This window comes from Pseudopipra pipra, chromosome Z (genome assembly GCF_036250125.1).
Source record: "Pseudopipra pipra isolate bDixPip1 chromosome Z, bDixPip1.hap1, whole genome shotgun sequence".
Classification (NCBI taxonomy): domain Eukaryota; kingdom Metazoa; phylum Chordata; class Aves; order Passeriformes; family Pipridae; genus Pseudopipra; species Pseudopipra pipra.
The window spans coordinates 49,627,464-49,641,937 of NC_087581.1; the positions used below are offsets into that span (position 1 = coordinate 49,627,464).

At 38.1% G+C, this 14,474-nt stretch overlaps 1 long non-coding RNA gene across 1 annotated transcript in view; it reads left to right on the forward strand.

The window, feature by feature from the left end:
* Positions 1-14,474, forward strand: part of LOC135406577 (uncharacterized) — a 110,084-nt gene that overhangs the window by 66,280 nt on the left and 29,330 nt on the right. Inside the window, exon 3 of the long non-coding RNA XR_010426350.1 lies at positions 13,602-13,697. This is a non-coding gene — a long non-coding RNA (uncharacterized LOC135406577). The remainder of the gene's footprint in view (positions 1-13,601; positions 13,698-14,474) is intronic.

The window sequence follows — 14,474 nt, forward strand, 5'->3', positions numbered from 1 at the left end:
AAACTCTCCAGGTAATCTCTCTGACCAATACCTTTTCTTTGGAGTTTCCTCTGGAAATGTTTTCTACAAGACTGGTTCCTGTCTAGGTGGTCATGGCAAGTGGGGTTCTAGCCTAATTATTTGGTGGGATTAAAATTTTGACTATTTGATTTGATGATATTCCTGTTGAACTGTTAGCCCATTCCTTCCTCATTCTCCTTGGAGATGTATTACTAGAAATAAAAAGTTGCAGAACAGATACTTTTGAAGAGAAAACACTGCCTGTAATTTTTTAGTCCTCTAAGAGACACCTGTAAGAGCAAACTCACACTGCTTTGTGGTCTGCCCTGCTAGCTAGAAGGATAGCATTCCCTGGGGACACATTCCCTCCCAGTATTTCTTTCCCCAGTGATATGGTCTCAACAGCAGTGTTACGTTTTAGAGCTGCCTATAATATCTCAAACCCTGTGGTGTGCCCAAGGAATTAAGGAAAACTACTAAAGCTTTAATAAATGCAAGGAGGCAATTAAAATATTATCTTCCCATCAGGAGCTGAGTACTTTCTATTGTGTTTCATTTTCTGAAATTCAGCCCTTTTTCCATCGAGTTTAACCCAGTCATACACAGAGTCATCAGAATGAAAATTTCTATTACAAGATTCTTGAATAAATACAAACATCAAGGATATGAAGAATGTCAATGATTTTGATTTGGGTAACTAAATTTAAGTACATTCTTAAGAAATCTGCTTATTGTGTGCAGTCTGACATAAGCACAGTTGTAAGTATGTGTTTATGTCTTGGAAATGTTTTGCTGAGTCAGAATAAATGTTACATCTCTGAAGTGAAATTTCAGACCGGGGTCCCCCATTCTTTACTCCATGTCATAAACATGTAGGAAGACCAAGACTATGACTTCTTTATTAGTAAAAAAAAAAATTGTTATGACCATGAAATTCTATACTATTGACCCCTCCAGAAATTGTACTACCAATATTAACATTTTGGCTTAAGATGCAGATTCTTTGTTCTTAGAAATTATTATTTTCATTTCCAAGTGGCATTTTCTTGCTTTTTTTTTTCTGTGACCTGGAGTCTTAGGGGTAGGCTTACAGATTAAAGTCTCTCACATGTTCACAACCTACCAGGTTGTGCCAGTTTTGATAAAATTTTTGCAATTGCGGCCTCTGAATAAGACCAAAGTTCTTTGCTACTCTTATTTATTTCTAATTATAGAGATGATTTTGAAACATTTTACTCTTACTTTCAAATGTGATGATCAAGTTAAATTTACACTCTGCTTTTTTTTTTTTTTTTTTTTTTTGTAGCTTATAAGATTTTCTTTAAAGTGTCTTTATTTCATATTAGTTTTTTTTAACCAAGTCCAGGAAATCTATGCTGAAATGTGGTTTGGGTCCTTTGTTTTACTTATACTGTACCTTTAGATTTTGTGTATTTCTGTAACCAGCTGTATTATTAACTAATTAGTTATGATGTAACTCTTTTCAGTTTCTATTCAGCAGTCATCATGCTGTGATACCTTGTAGTTTCGTACTGCTGCTAGCACAATTACAGTAACTGTTAACATAATGGTAAAGTCGCTGTGTTCCCAAAATAACCTCCAAATGGTTTCAGTATTATGGAACTTTTTATTGAGGGCAAAACCATCAAATTGCCTCTATGTCATTGATTTTAACTACAGTGCATGCAGCTATTTTTTCTCTCAGCACTGAGAGGCATGGTGTGTTCACACTGTGCTTCAGTAGATGTGCTGGCAGGACCTTGCTCATTCACCCACTTGTTTATCATAAATGCAAAAGCTGCTGTGATGAGTTAAACAAAATGTCCAGTGGGAATCACCAGAGGCCAACAGGGAGCAGAGTGACAGTAAGGCGAGCAATTGATAACACTTTGTTTTGTCATAGGATCACAGAATGCTAGAACCATTTGGGTTGTAAGGGATCCTAAAGATCACCTTGTACAACCCTCCTGCCATGGGCAGGGATATCTTCCAGTAGACCGGGTTGCTCAAAGCCCCATCCAGCTTGACCTTGAACATTTCCAGGGATGGTGCATCCACAGCTTCTCTGAGCAACCTGTGTCAGTGCCTCACTATCATCACGAAGAATTTCTTTCTATCTAATATAACCCTGCCCTCTTTTATCTTGAAAACATTCCCCCTTGTCCTGTCACTCCATGCCCTTGTAGCCCAGACTTCATAAGGGGGTAGCTAAAAGAATCAATGATGAGATGTCCCCCAGCTTTTCTTGGTGGTCTAGATAGATAACAGAGAGCATTTTTTTGCCTCTAAAAAAGCATGCTAGGAAGGGAAAAGAACATTCTGCAAAAACATCAAAGGCAAAATGTGCGGCGGAAGGGCTAGAAGGACTTAAGAGGATAAGAAGAAAGAGTGGATTTGGGTTTGAAAGATACAAGAGGTTCCTTGAAGGTTTGACTCACATGTGGGAAGAATCCTAAAGGATCTGACACTTCCACTGCATACCTCACATCAATTTTAATTTCTTTAGCTGATTCCCACTGTTGTTGAATTAACTTCTTTCCAATTAGACCTGCCCTTAAAATAAAATGCCCTCGATCTTTGCTAATATTTGTAATGGAATCAAAATCCCTGAGGATGGACATTAGGATTCAGAGGCAAGTCTATGCTCATTTTTGTATTTACTTTTCTATTACTTTTCTTTTAGAATGAATGCTTTTCCTAGCCTGGATTCACCCTTGAAAGTCCACAAGGACCAGCTCCAGAACAGTCCTCTACCCTCCCACACATTCCTATGCTGTGGAGGCAGCAAATTTCTCTTCATCAGAGAGACACATTTTGGGTGCAGAGTCAGATTAAGCCTGTTTTTGAAGTTTCGTATTGAAATTAAAGTAGTATTTTCTTCTTATAGACTTAGAGAGAAGAGCAAATCTTGCCCATGTTTCCACTGTGATTTTGAAAAATGACTTTGTGCTGTATTCAAGCCCAAAGAGCTGGATGGATACTTGGACATAGTGATGAAGACCCCACTATCCTGCTCCTCTGGGGACTAAGTCTTGACTGTTCAAAATGATACCTTTCTCCAATTTTTCCATCAAAGCCATCTTAATTTCAGGGGCGTTTACCAGTTCCTATATGTAAAATGCCATTTTTGTTCAAAATTCTGTTGATATATTGGGCACTTAAAGTCCCGATTGTCACCAATACCACTACTTCTGGTAGCACAGACTGTGAAACATGTAATGAGATGGTGGCCGTTTATTTCTATAGTGAGAGGAGAAGGGATGGATCACAGAAGGCTGGGAATTTTCAGCTGCTCTGCAAGGTGAAAGGGTCCATAAAGCATTTTAGAGTGGGTTCAAAATGAAAGTAAACACAAAACTATATTAAATTGCCAAGCTCTTTTCATGCCAAATTTATCCAGAAGTTGTATACCAAAACATCCTGAATGCTCTTTTAACTGTTTGTACATTAGCCCTGAAAAATGTATCTGATGATGGGAACTCAAAGTTTGCAGAAAACTTAAGATAGGGCATGTTTCTATGTCTTCTCAGCTCAGAGGATGGCAACACTCTTTCACTTCCCATCTGCGTTCCCTCCTTCTCATCTGCAGGTAACTATTCTTCGATACTTTGCTGTCAAAGGGAGAGTAGCAGGAGACAGAAGGTTCCATGTTCAAAATGTGAACTGTTCCTGTGCCTGCTGGTGCACAGGAAGATGAACCGAAAAAACGTGCCTCTGTACTAAACCTTGGTGGGGGCAGTAGATGGAACAAGCTCAATGGGAAAAGAGAAAAATGCAAGAGAGGAACAGGCATGAAAGAGGCATTCTCATGTTTTTTGGACATCAATCCCCAGCATATCGTAGCAATTTCATAGACAGCATCACACTCTCAGACAGAAAGATCATGTGCCCTTCATTGAGGTGCTTTTCGTTTTCCATTTGTCTGAAGCCATGACAGACCTGGTAATGTCTCTTTACAGATCTGCCCAATGAGCTAGTTAATGAGCAGATGTGTGAATATATATGGACAAAACATACAAGGGTTATGAGTTTTCAATTGTAAAATTGCCCATTTTAACAGTGGTGATAAAAGCAACTTTTAGCCTGATCCTGCAACCCAGTCACATGAAATGGTCTAGGCTGTGTGCATCACCCCATCATTTAACTGATGTCCAGTTGGAAAGCTCCTCCAGGCCTTGATAGGACTCAGGGCATCATTTCTTTTTCTTGCCCCGATTCAGTTTCTCTCATCTTAAGAGTAAGAAAACAGACACAAGGATTTGAGTGTTATTACCCTGCCCTGTGGATAAATGATGTCCAGGGTTTAACTTAATTGTACCCTGGCACAGCCACCACAGGGTCTGGGGTAAGGCTGCCTTGTGCATGGCGTTGTGGGTGATGCAATGACTCTGGCAAGCAAGATAAGGTCAATGTGGGAAGGTGACTTGTTGCCTTCCTGTCATTGCTGAGGTGATTGTCATTAATTCTTTGTGTTTTCACCCTTGTGTAGGGACCATATTCACTAGAGACCCACTTTAATAAGTAGCACTCAATATGTACACAGGCTTCTGTCATTCCCTCCTGCCCACCTGCTTCTCTCCCTTATTTTTCAGGCACCCCCTGAAGTGTCACAGGAGTTTTCACAGGGAGCTGCACACCAGGGAAGGAAAGGTGATGTGCCATTTTTCTGGGGCAGCTTTTCTGTGCCCAGGGCATTTCCGTAAATGAGAGGAGTATTAAGATTCTAACAAAAGTCAGATAAAGGGAAAGGATGAAGGGATGTAATGAATGAAACTTTCATTAAGTCTTAAATAAGTAGTTCCTTCATGTTATCTGAGGTTATCCAGGCTGACAAGTAAGCAAGGCTGTTGTCAAGCTCTTTAACAAAAAAGGATACCATCTGTGTGCAATGCGCTGGAGCCACAGATGTGTCATCTTTAAATGAACTAAAGCATGAAAGAAAGCTCTTGACTAATTCAGTGTGGAAAATCAGTGAGTTTGCTTTTTCAATTAGCACAGTGAGAAGTGCTCCCTTCTCCATCCTGTTACTCCAATTAAGAATGCTTTATTTCTTCAGACCACTGCCCTCAAAACGCTCGTGCACTAATTCAAGTGAAAAGTTTTACATTCTATCAACTGGGAATTTTACAATAGGGAACATGGCCCATTCTTCTGTCATGATTACTTTTTTTTTTAATGCTTGCTGCTTTGGTGATTTAAAAGAATGGCCGCCCAAGGATTGTTTCCTGTACTCATAAAATCTTCAGAGGGAGAATTCAAGTGATTCTTTTGTCACCTCTGGTGATGAGATATTCTTAGATAAGAGAAAGGATCCAGCTTGCAACCCTTCCGAGAGACAATGACTCATTGGTCACAGTTCCTGCAGCTCAGGTGAAAAAATTTTCTCATATCGACAACAATTGGTCAGGAGCAGAGGTTCTTCTTGCAGTGAATATTAGGGCATTTCATATCCTCCCAGGATAGACCAATGCAGCGTTTTGGAAGCCCACATCCCAATTAAGAACCTTCTCATGTGTTGGTGGTAGGTATTGGTCTGGGCTATTTGCACTATAAGAGATAGATACAATGTGTTTATGGAGCAGCAGAAGAGGAGAAGGAAAGGGGGAGGAAATCACTCAGTGACCCGAGGTTAGAGCCTCTCCTAGTTATATGCAGGACAGTTAAAATTTAAGGAGGGGTAAGAAAGCAAATATTAATTCCTCCCCATAAATTTTAAAAGCTAGTCTAAAGAGGGCTAGTTGACAATTTTTCAGTGTTTCTGATGTTTCTGCAGATCTGAGTTGTGACTTCGTGCTGGTTTCCTGTATTAAAATAAATGACAGTGCATAAGGGGAAAAACCCACAACCTTTAACAAAACACTCAACATACATGAATTTAGGGTAGCAGTTAAGTTCTGCAATGTAAATGAACACTGCCCTTAAAATCAATTTTTCTGCTACAAAATCATCAACAAAATATCTCTGGGTTCAATTAACCCCCATGCTTAAGTTTGAATATCCAAGATTTATGCCACCTCTTCTGGAGCTTTGATCTTGCGTTAGAAAGAAAAATAGCATTATCATCATGTTTTTCAACACAGTTGACAGAGGAACTGATATTTTAAGAATGCTTTTGAGATGCTCAAGTTGAGGACTAAAGGATGCTGCATCCTTATTAAAAGGAATAAGAGTTGTAGTTTGATCAGCATGATGCTGCATCTGCAAAAAACCCCACACTAAAGACAATGAAGCTAATAGCCAATGAAAGAGGTTACACATAAGATGAGCACTGAGTGATTGGCCATACCTCTTCATGACACAAACAACTTAATTACATTTCTTTGAGATAACCTCAACACTTGCAGGATTGCATGGGTCTGTCAGTTCCCAATTTAAATCATGATTTTTTGAGGTTGGAAATGTTGGTCCATCCCAAAATATAACAGACGTAGGCCTGACATATTATGTGAAGTTCCAGATTAGAGATATATGTTGATTGGTTTTTTTACAAGTGAAAAATGCTTTAATCCTTTGAAACATGATTGAACTTCAAAGAAAATACAGCATTGTCAGGGTTCAATGCTCAAAAAAGTGTTGTGCTATACTCTCCCCCCTCAAACTCAAGATGTTAAGTCATAATACTATTTATATATATACATATATATATCTCTACATATATATATATATATGTAGATATATATGAAGACTTACAAACATATACATACACATATATATAGATACAGACATATACCTAAACATATATAGACATATGTATGTGCCTATATATATATACATAAAGGAGTTCCTCAATTCTCCTATTTGTTTGTTAGCTATTATTAGGTACCTGTTTCTCATATGAAGGACTGTTTTTCTTCAGGCACTAGTCCCATTGGATTACTTTTTTTAAAATTTGTTTTTAGTATTTTTTTATTTGGTTTTTTTCGTGTTGTTTTGGGGTTTTACACAGTTTGAAAAATTGTTCTTCAAATCACATCACGTTTGTAAGGACGTAAGCGCTAAGAATGGAAGATCAATGCTGTAGACTTAGTAGATTACTTGATTTGGTTAAAAGAGGAACAAACAGTTCTGAGGAATGAAAAATAATTTCATTACATTTCACAATTATTTCCAAGACTGTATGTTAAAGCATAATTAAAAGAAATTAGTTGAAATCAATTTGAAATCAAATTTCCCTTTATTCTGGAAATGCCAGCAAGGGATATTTCAACAAGATACAAAAAATAATTGTCCAGCTTTCTTCTAAAGTAGGTGTCCAACAAAAACCTTCAGAAGATTTCTGCATGAGCTAGTCAATTGTGTGTGGTTGTTACAGGATGGGTACAAGTTGTTGCTTTAGACACTGAGACCAAAGGCTAGATGGAGAATCATCTGGTACAAATATTGGATCTTATTTATACATATGTGCCTAAATCTTACTGTTAATGTGATCTGTGGTCTCTGGAGCTCAGTGCAAGCCTTCTCTGACAGTGCTGCTGGTGCACCTCAAAGTAAAGGTTACCGCAAACTGAAGGTCATCCCCTGGATCTTGTGAAGTGGGATCTTGAACTTACGTGGCAGAATTTCTTAAATACAAATGAGCTAAAGTGCTTGGGGCTATCACAAATTTGGCAAGTATGTCTGTTCAGTGAATTTTTGTTGATACCAAACCCAAACCTGGTGCTTACTGGCAGACAGCACACATATGTGCTAGCAGCTGTTTTAACCTCAGTTTTAATGTCTGAGGTAATAATTTAAAATGCTGCAATATGAAGTGAAATGAGATGGTGCTTCCTTTAATGTTTCTTCTAAAAGATAAAGATAGTTCATTTTTTTCACCTAGTACTGATGGAAAAAATTTGATTGAAATAAAGCTCCAACAAAACCAAGTTAAAATATTAAATCTTTGAGTGAATATTTTCTCCTGGTTTCAGACAAGCTCTGCTTTCTTTGCACAGGAGTGACTAAGAGAATAAGCGTTTCTTTTTCCCTCAAAAAACTTATCATCCCTACATGTGCTATGAAATTACAATTTTCTTTCAATTCAGCACAAAATAGGCATGTTCATCTTTTAAGCAATGAAAGAGACATTAAGACATACATTTCAACAAGTATCTGGAGCTTTTATTTTTTCTAATCTGCATTATAAATTGTCCCTCATTTCCTAACAATTTGTTCACTTTGAGTGGGGCTTTACATGCTGTGTGTTTTGCAAAAGGTAATGAACTAGACCAACTCAAAGTTGCCTACAAGGATCACGTGAAAATAAATTTCCTACTAGTGAAACCTACTTTAGAACTTGTCCATTGATTTATCCATTTCCAGTTATACTTATGCCATGCTAGGCATAAAGAAGAATTAATTATCAAGGTTATAGTTGCGATTGCCTGGTGTAGGGAAACAAGGAGAATATGTAAATATTTTCAACAAGAAAATGGTGTAAATTTTTTGTATGCCTCTGACTTAGTTTGGATGTTTTTTCTTCTCGGCCTCTTTTATATCTTTGTACTGAAATTCTTTTGTGACAGAAGGTACACACAAGTACCACAGTGCTAGGCTTTTAAGAACTGAAGACCTGTTATATAATCAGTAAAGAATCAGACAAGGTGAAAAAGTAGTCATGGACTGAGTCAACACAGACCAATTTGGACAGACAGAATTCTCTGATCCATGGCAGATAGCCCATTTTAAGATTTACTGATATCTCCCCACTAGAAGGTATCAAGAAATAAATTGCTGGTACTGAGGCCCTATTCAATAGCAGTGGGAAAGCCGTAACCTCAGTACCAGCACTGGTGCAATGTTGTGTGGATATGAGATTTGCCTTTTCTAAAGAAATGACATTTTCATGGAGCACTCCCTTAAGAAACATTGCCAGTGGGAATAAAAATGAATGTGCCTAAAATGAGGACAGAGCCCAAAAGACTTCATGGCTATCTGCCTGCTTTCTATCTGACCCTAAATTGCTCCTCAGAAGGTGTAGTAGTTAATACAGATACCAGGTACAATGTACCTTCTCACAATTAGTAGAAAGTGCTGTTTTGTAATTAAAGGGTGAAGTGGGGCATGATGAACATATGGAAAAGGAGACCCTTAATAAGTGATAGAGCCTTCAAAAGAAATTGCTAATTAGTATGCATTTGATGTGTACTATACCAATTTTAAGACTTTGCCTGGAATAAATTGCTGTTGGGCCTTCGAAGGAGTGGTGAGATTAGCATTTACAAAGAGAGCAATTTTCTGTCTTTTTGACTCTGTTAAATGGAGGAAATAACTTCCAAGACTGAAGCAGTAGTTAGCCCATCAATCATCCTCACAGCTGGAAACTGGGGATCCCAAATGCTGACATGAGTTAATCCGTCAGTTAATAAGTTCATGGTGGCACCATATGGTGCTGGGCCGCCCCACACTGCAGCAAGGACAGTACTGCCTACACAGGCATGCTGCTTTCTCAGATACCTCCCCACTGGCAGATCCCTTTGTTTGTGAGGATCAATTTACTTTGCCCAGCAAATTGACTGAATTGATCAGTTCAGAGGACATAATTGCTGTCTAATCCTGGGGAATCATGTCCTGCCCATATGGAAGAAACAAAGGGTGCTGGCAGTAGGCAAGTTGCTTTCTCCAGCCTGGAGGATGTTGTGTCCGGCCATGATGGACATTGATTAAAGTTGATGGTAGATGGATGTGTATCCTGTATTGACTGTAGGTGATAGAGATAACAGGAGGACCAGCTTCCTTCAGGGAGGCTCCTTTACATGTCCAAGCCTGGCTGCTGCCTTTAATTGTCCCTCTCCCCATAGTCCTAACTGGGAGGGGAACCCACACAAAAGTCAGTACTACCAGTTCCAACACTGGCCATCACTTCTTTACAACTCAAACACAAAATCATAGGCAGACAAGTTAAAAAAAAAAAATTAAAAATACTGATGCGTTTAAAACCACATGAACCTTAAGGGCTCACCCAGATGAGCCTAGGCACTGCCTAATATATAACTTTCCAGTTTTAACTTTGAAATTCCTCGATTTTGCAAGTATGTTTGATGACATTAATTCTAAATACAGTGATTACATTTTAACAGGGGTAATAAAACTTAGAGCAGACTGCAAATATACAAAGTATCCCATTTAATATTTTCTTTTTAATCAAGCCTCTTTTCTATTACTAGTGCCTTCCTGATCAGTCTTCAGCAGAAGTGGTACATGCTTCTTTCATCTACAAAATAAAACTTAAAAAAAAATAAATATGTGGGGTTTTTTTAACAAGATTAATAAACAACAAATTTCATAATATCAAAATTATACATATTTGGAAATTGTAATGCAGCATGAGTAGACTTTCCCAGACGTAGAATTATAACCGTGATAAATAAACCCCTACATTTTTGGGTGGTTTCCCTGACTTGTCTTCATAGTAGCATTTTAGTGTAGGATGTAGGGACTTTCCTTAACATTTAGTTTTCTGTTTGTTTCAGTTTCTTAACTTTCAGCTCGTGTTTATCTCAGTCCCTTTGAAATCTGAGGACTGAACTTGATGGATAAATATGACCTAGTATATACAAAAAAACCCTCTCTCTGAAGTATACCTCAAATGAACTGAAAGAGCTAAGTCATAGACAATTGGCTTGTGCATGCAATTATTTTGGAGCTATTATGTTCATTTTATGGCATGTTGCATTTGGATATTTATCTCAGCATGCAGAACTCATTGTTCTGACAGCCAACAACTTAAAAAGTAAATGTCCCTTTCCTTCCCCTCTCTTTCCTCTTCCACTTCCCCAAAACCTACTCACTCATTTCAAAAAAATGTGCTAGAAGGAAGGTCAGACTCTAAGGACTTTTTGCCAGAATTCTCCCAAACTTCTAGAAAAGTTTGTCTTGTCTCTTTTCAGTAGTGAGAATTAGAGTTTAGAATATTACTGTTCAGCAACCTTCTAGGATGAGTTTGAAAGGATCACTGGCAAATACCTTCATAATCAAGAGAGGCAGTTTCTACAGCATTATATAAAAGAAAGACGTGATTTATTCAAGATGTATAGCAGACAAAGGCACTGTGGATGACCTCAGTTTATCCAGCAAAAGGGCATCTCTTCACCTGTACTTTCTCAGAAAGTAGAGTTTTGTGTGAAAAATGCATATAAGAAAGAGTAAATATATATCTCTTTTCTGCCCCTTCTACATTTAATGAAAAGAACTTCAGAAGATCACTTTTAAACTATATTTACTGTATACATAAAAGTAGAGGAAAATATTTCCCTTTATTAGTGCTTGTGCTTTTAAATCCTCTAGTATATTGGATTATACACAGTGTAGTATTAACTACAATAAAAAATTCTTATTGCAGGGTATGACTTTATGTTTAAATGAATGGTGGATCTTTTGAGGGAGGACAAAAAAGAGATTGTAGATATTAGATTTGGGATGGCTCTATTTTCAAAATGATCGGTAAATTATATATTAATGAAGGTTTTTTGTTAGATAATTTCAAATTTAAGGAAAATTATGTTGACATATGAACCCCTCAAAACCTTTAAAGTAGTAAACATTAGGTATTCTACAAAGTCAGAATTCAGTAACCTGAATGTAGAACATCCCAGTACCATGTTTATAACAAATACAGTGTTATATACATGAAGTATGTAATATATAAGATAGTTGGTTTAAACCAAGCTTCATTACAAATCATATATTTTGCACTGACCTCTGCAAACCTTTCAAAGCTGTCTTTCAAATGGAAATAGACAGACAGAGACATATCTTTATATGGAAAGAATATAGAAAGAGATTCCATATTCTGGGTTGTCAGTGTTGATTTTTTTTCCTTTTTTAATTGACTTTAAATATTCCAGCATGTGGAAGAAAGGGCAGGATATTTAGAGACAGCCTCATCACTACTTGTGAATTCCCACTACACTTGTTTTCTCCCTGGACAATACACAGAGAAGATACCTGAGGTCACAAGTGCCACCCAAGACTGAGGAGACAGATCTCTTAGGGATCCTTGGCAATGACAGCACTAAATTGTAGTTATAATTAAAACTCAGTTTTCTTAAGAGAATATATGGTTAGTATAGCACATAATTTATAGTTGGAATGGCACAAGTTTTCTACAAGCTGAAAGAATATAGCACAACTTATAAGTAGTGTAATGTTGAGTTTATAATCAAAATGATTTTCTGGACGGTGTTCTGGGCTGCTGTGCTTCCCTCTCCTGTGCTGGGGCAATCAGATTGTCAGGCTGGCCTGGGACCTTCAAGACTGGTGAGGAGGGGAGTAACTGCCCTGGAGCCCAGGGACCTTGAGGCAGGGGAAGAAGAGATCTGTTTGTTTTGTCTACTTGGTGCACAGGATCTTCAGGCCTTCATGATGTGGTGAAGGGGACAAATACGTGTTCCATTCGGTCACAGAAAATGATTGCTTGCCTCATAAAATGGTGTTAGTTATGCTTACCATGGGACTGGAGTTGGGAGTCAGAGGAACAGGTCACAGGGAGCTGCCAGACTTTGTCCTTCAACTCATGCAGCTGAGGTCAGTGCTTTGAATACTCACATTCCAGAGACCTCCAACACTTCCTTGGCTGTGATCCAGTCTTACCTGGGAGTCCCTGCAAAACCTAGGCTGTGCAGACATTAAGTACCATGGATGTTCTCTCCCAAGGAGTGTAAAGGACTTATCTACACTTTTCATCCTTAAAACCAAGCAGAAACATCAGATTCATGGGATGCAGTGACCAAACATCACCCAGTTGGTTCAGTTCTACTCCCCTTAACTCTTACCTCTCCTCCAGAGGCATGGGAAAACACAGAAACTCTTCATCAAGGAGTATCTACTCATCTCTGCTGTTTCTGGCACACAGAGCAGGACCTTTGGAAGAGGCTTGCAATTGCTTACCTGAAGTTTGGAAAAGACTAAGAAACCTGATACTGAGGAATTTTGGCTTCAATAAAGCAATTATGTAATTGCCTCAAGGCAGAGTGAACTCTCAAATTGCCCTTTCTGAAAGTTTCAGTAATTTCTGGATTTGTTAAAGCTCCTCACACAAAAACAAGCTTGTGAAAGTGCCTTATGCTTCACTCTCTTGCGATGTACTGACAACAAAGGAACAAAGAAAAGAGAAAATTTTGGTTTACGATCTGTATTTAAAAGTATTTGAATGCTGGTTTTCTGTTTTGCTTGAATATGTTTTTCGAACATATTATGAAGGCAAAATATGAACCTCTTTTGGCTTGTATGTGTAAGGAATCACAGTTATTAGGACTACAGGTGATATCAAATAGCTCTTCTGTTATGTAATAGATGAGATTTGTACAAAGAACTGAAAAATATGAATATTTCTGTTCTTTATTTGCTGAATATAATCCTCCTCATAGAAAAGCATTTCTTTACGAGAATTCCCTTCGTAAAAAAACACATTGCTGGAGCTTGAAATTCTTGGCTGCTATTGCGGGAAAAGTTTTTGCATTTTTCTTTTGGTGACAAGTCAGCCATTTCCCATATTTTTGAAATCAACTGTTTTCTCAGACCCTTTATAAATCAGCCTTCCTATGTTTGCATGATTCTTACAGACAATGTTGCATTATCTGCCAATTGCAGACAATTTAAGACATTTTTTTTCATATTTATAGGAAGAAACCATAATGTGACCTTGTAAGAAGGAGCAGCAGCAAAGGACTGAAATTGTGCAGAATTACAAACAATTCTCTTCTTCCAGCTACACTTATGTAAGTAAGAGTGGAATTTGAGGTGTAGCTATGACACAGAGCATCTGGTTGGCTGCCTTACCTGCTTCTATCATATCCATCACTCACTGTGTTTTGGGGGTTTATGTCGGAATATTGAATGCAGGTCTGGACAACCATAATCATCATGTTAATTAAGGATATTTTGCTGCATGCTTTTCTCCTACAACCCACCAGCTACAGACTGACTATGCCAGGTAAGAACATTGGTTCTGTAGACCCTATTGCTCTTGTGGAGATGTGAAATATAAAACATATCACACCGTCCTGTTGGGCTGCACTGTCCAGTTTACAGAATACACAACAAGAGACGTGTTAAATGGTGACAAATCCTTTAGCTTCTGGCTTTTGACCTCTGACTACTTGCCTCTCTGCCTGTATCCAGGGAGCAGTCTAGAGAGAGGAATGCAATAAACAGCTTGTAATCTAATAGTGGCAAAAGAAATTACATCAGAACCAACAGTTACACTACTAGTTGTTAAAGACTAACAACATATTATGTAAAATGGGGCCTTTATACTGTGTAGGCTTTTGCAACTGCTGAAGGTCCAGTGTTGCTTCCTCCCCCAGGCCACCCTTTTGCCTTTATGCAAAGAGCAGTTAATGTCATTCTAAGTAAACAAGCCCTGTCTTTCCCTAAAACTATGAGTAAATTGTGGGTCACCAGAGTCTCTTCTTTCTCATTTTAATTTACCCTGTTTCTCAACTCTGAGCTTTATGATATATTCCTAACCTCACATCACAGAAGTGAATCAGCAC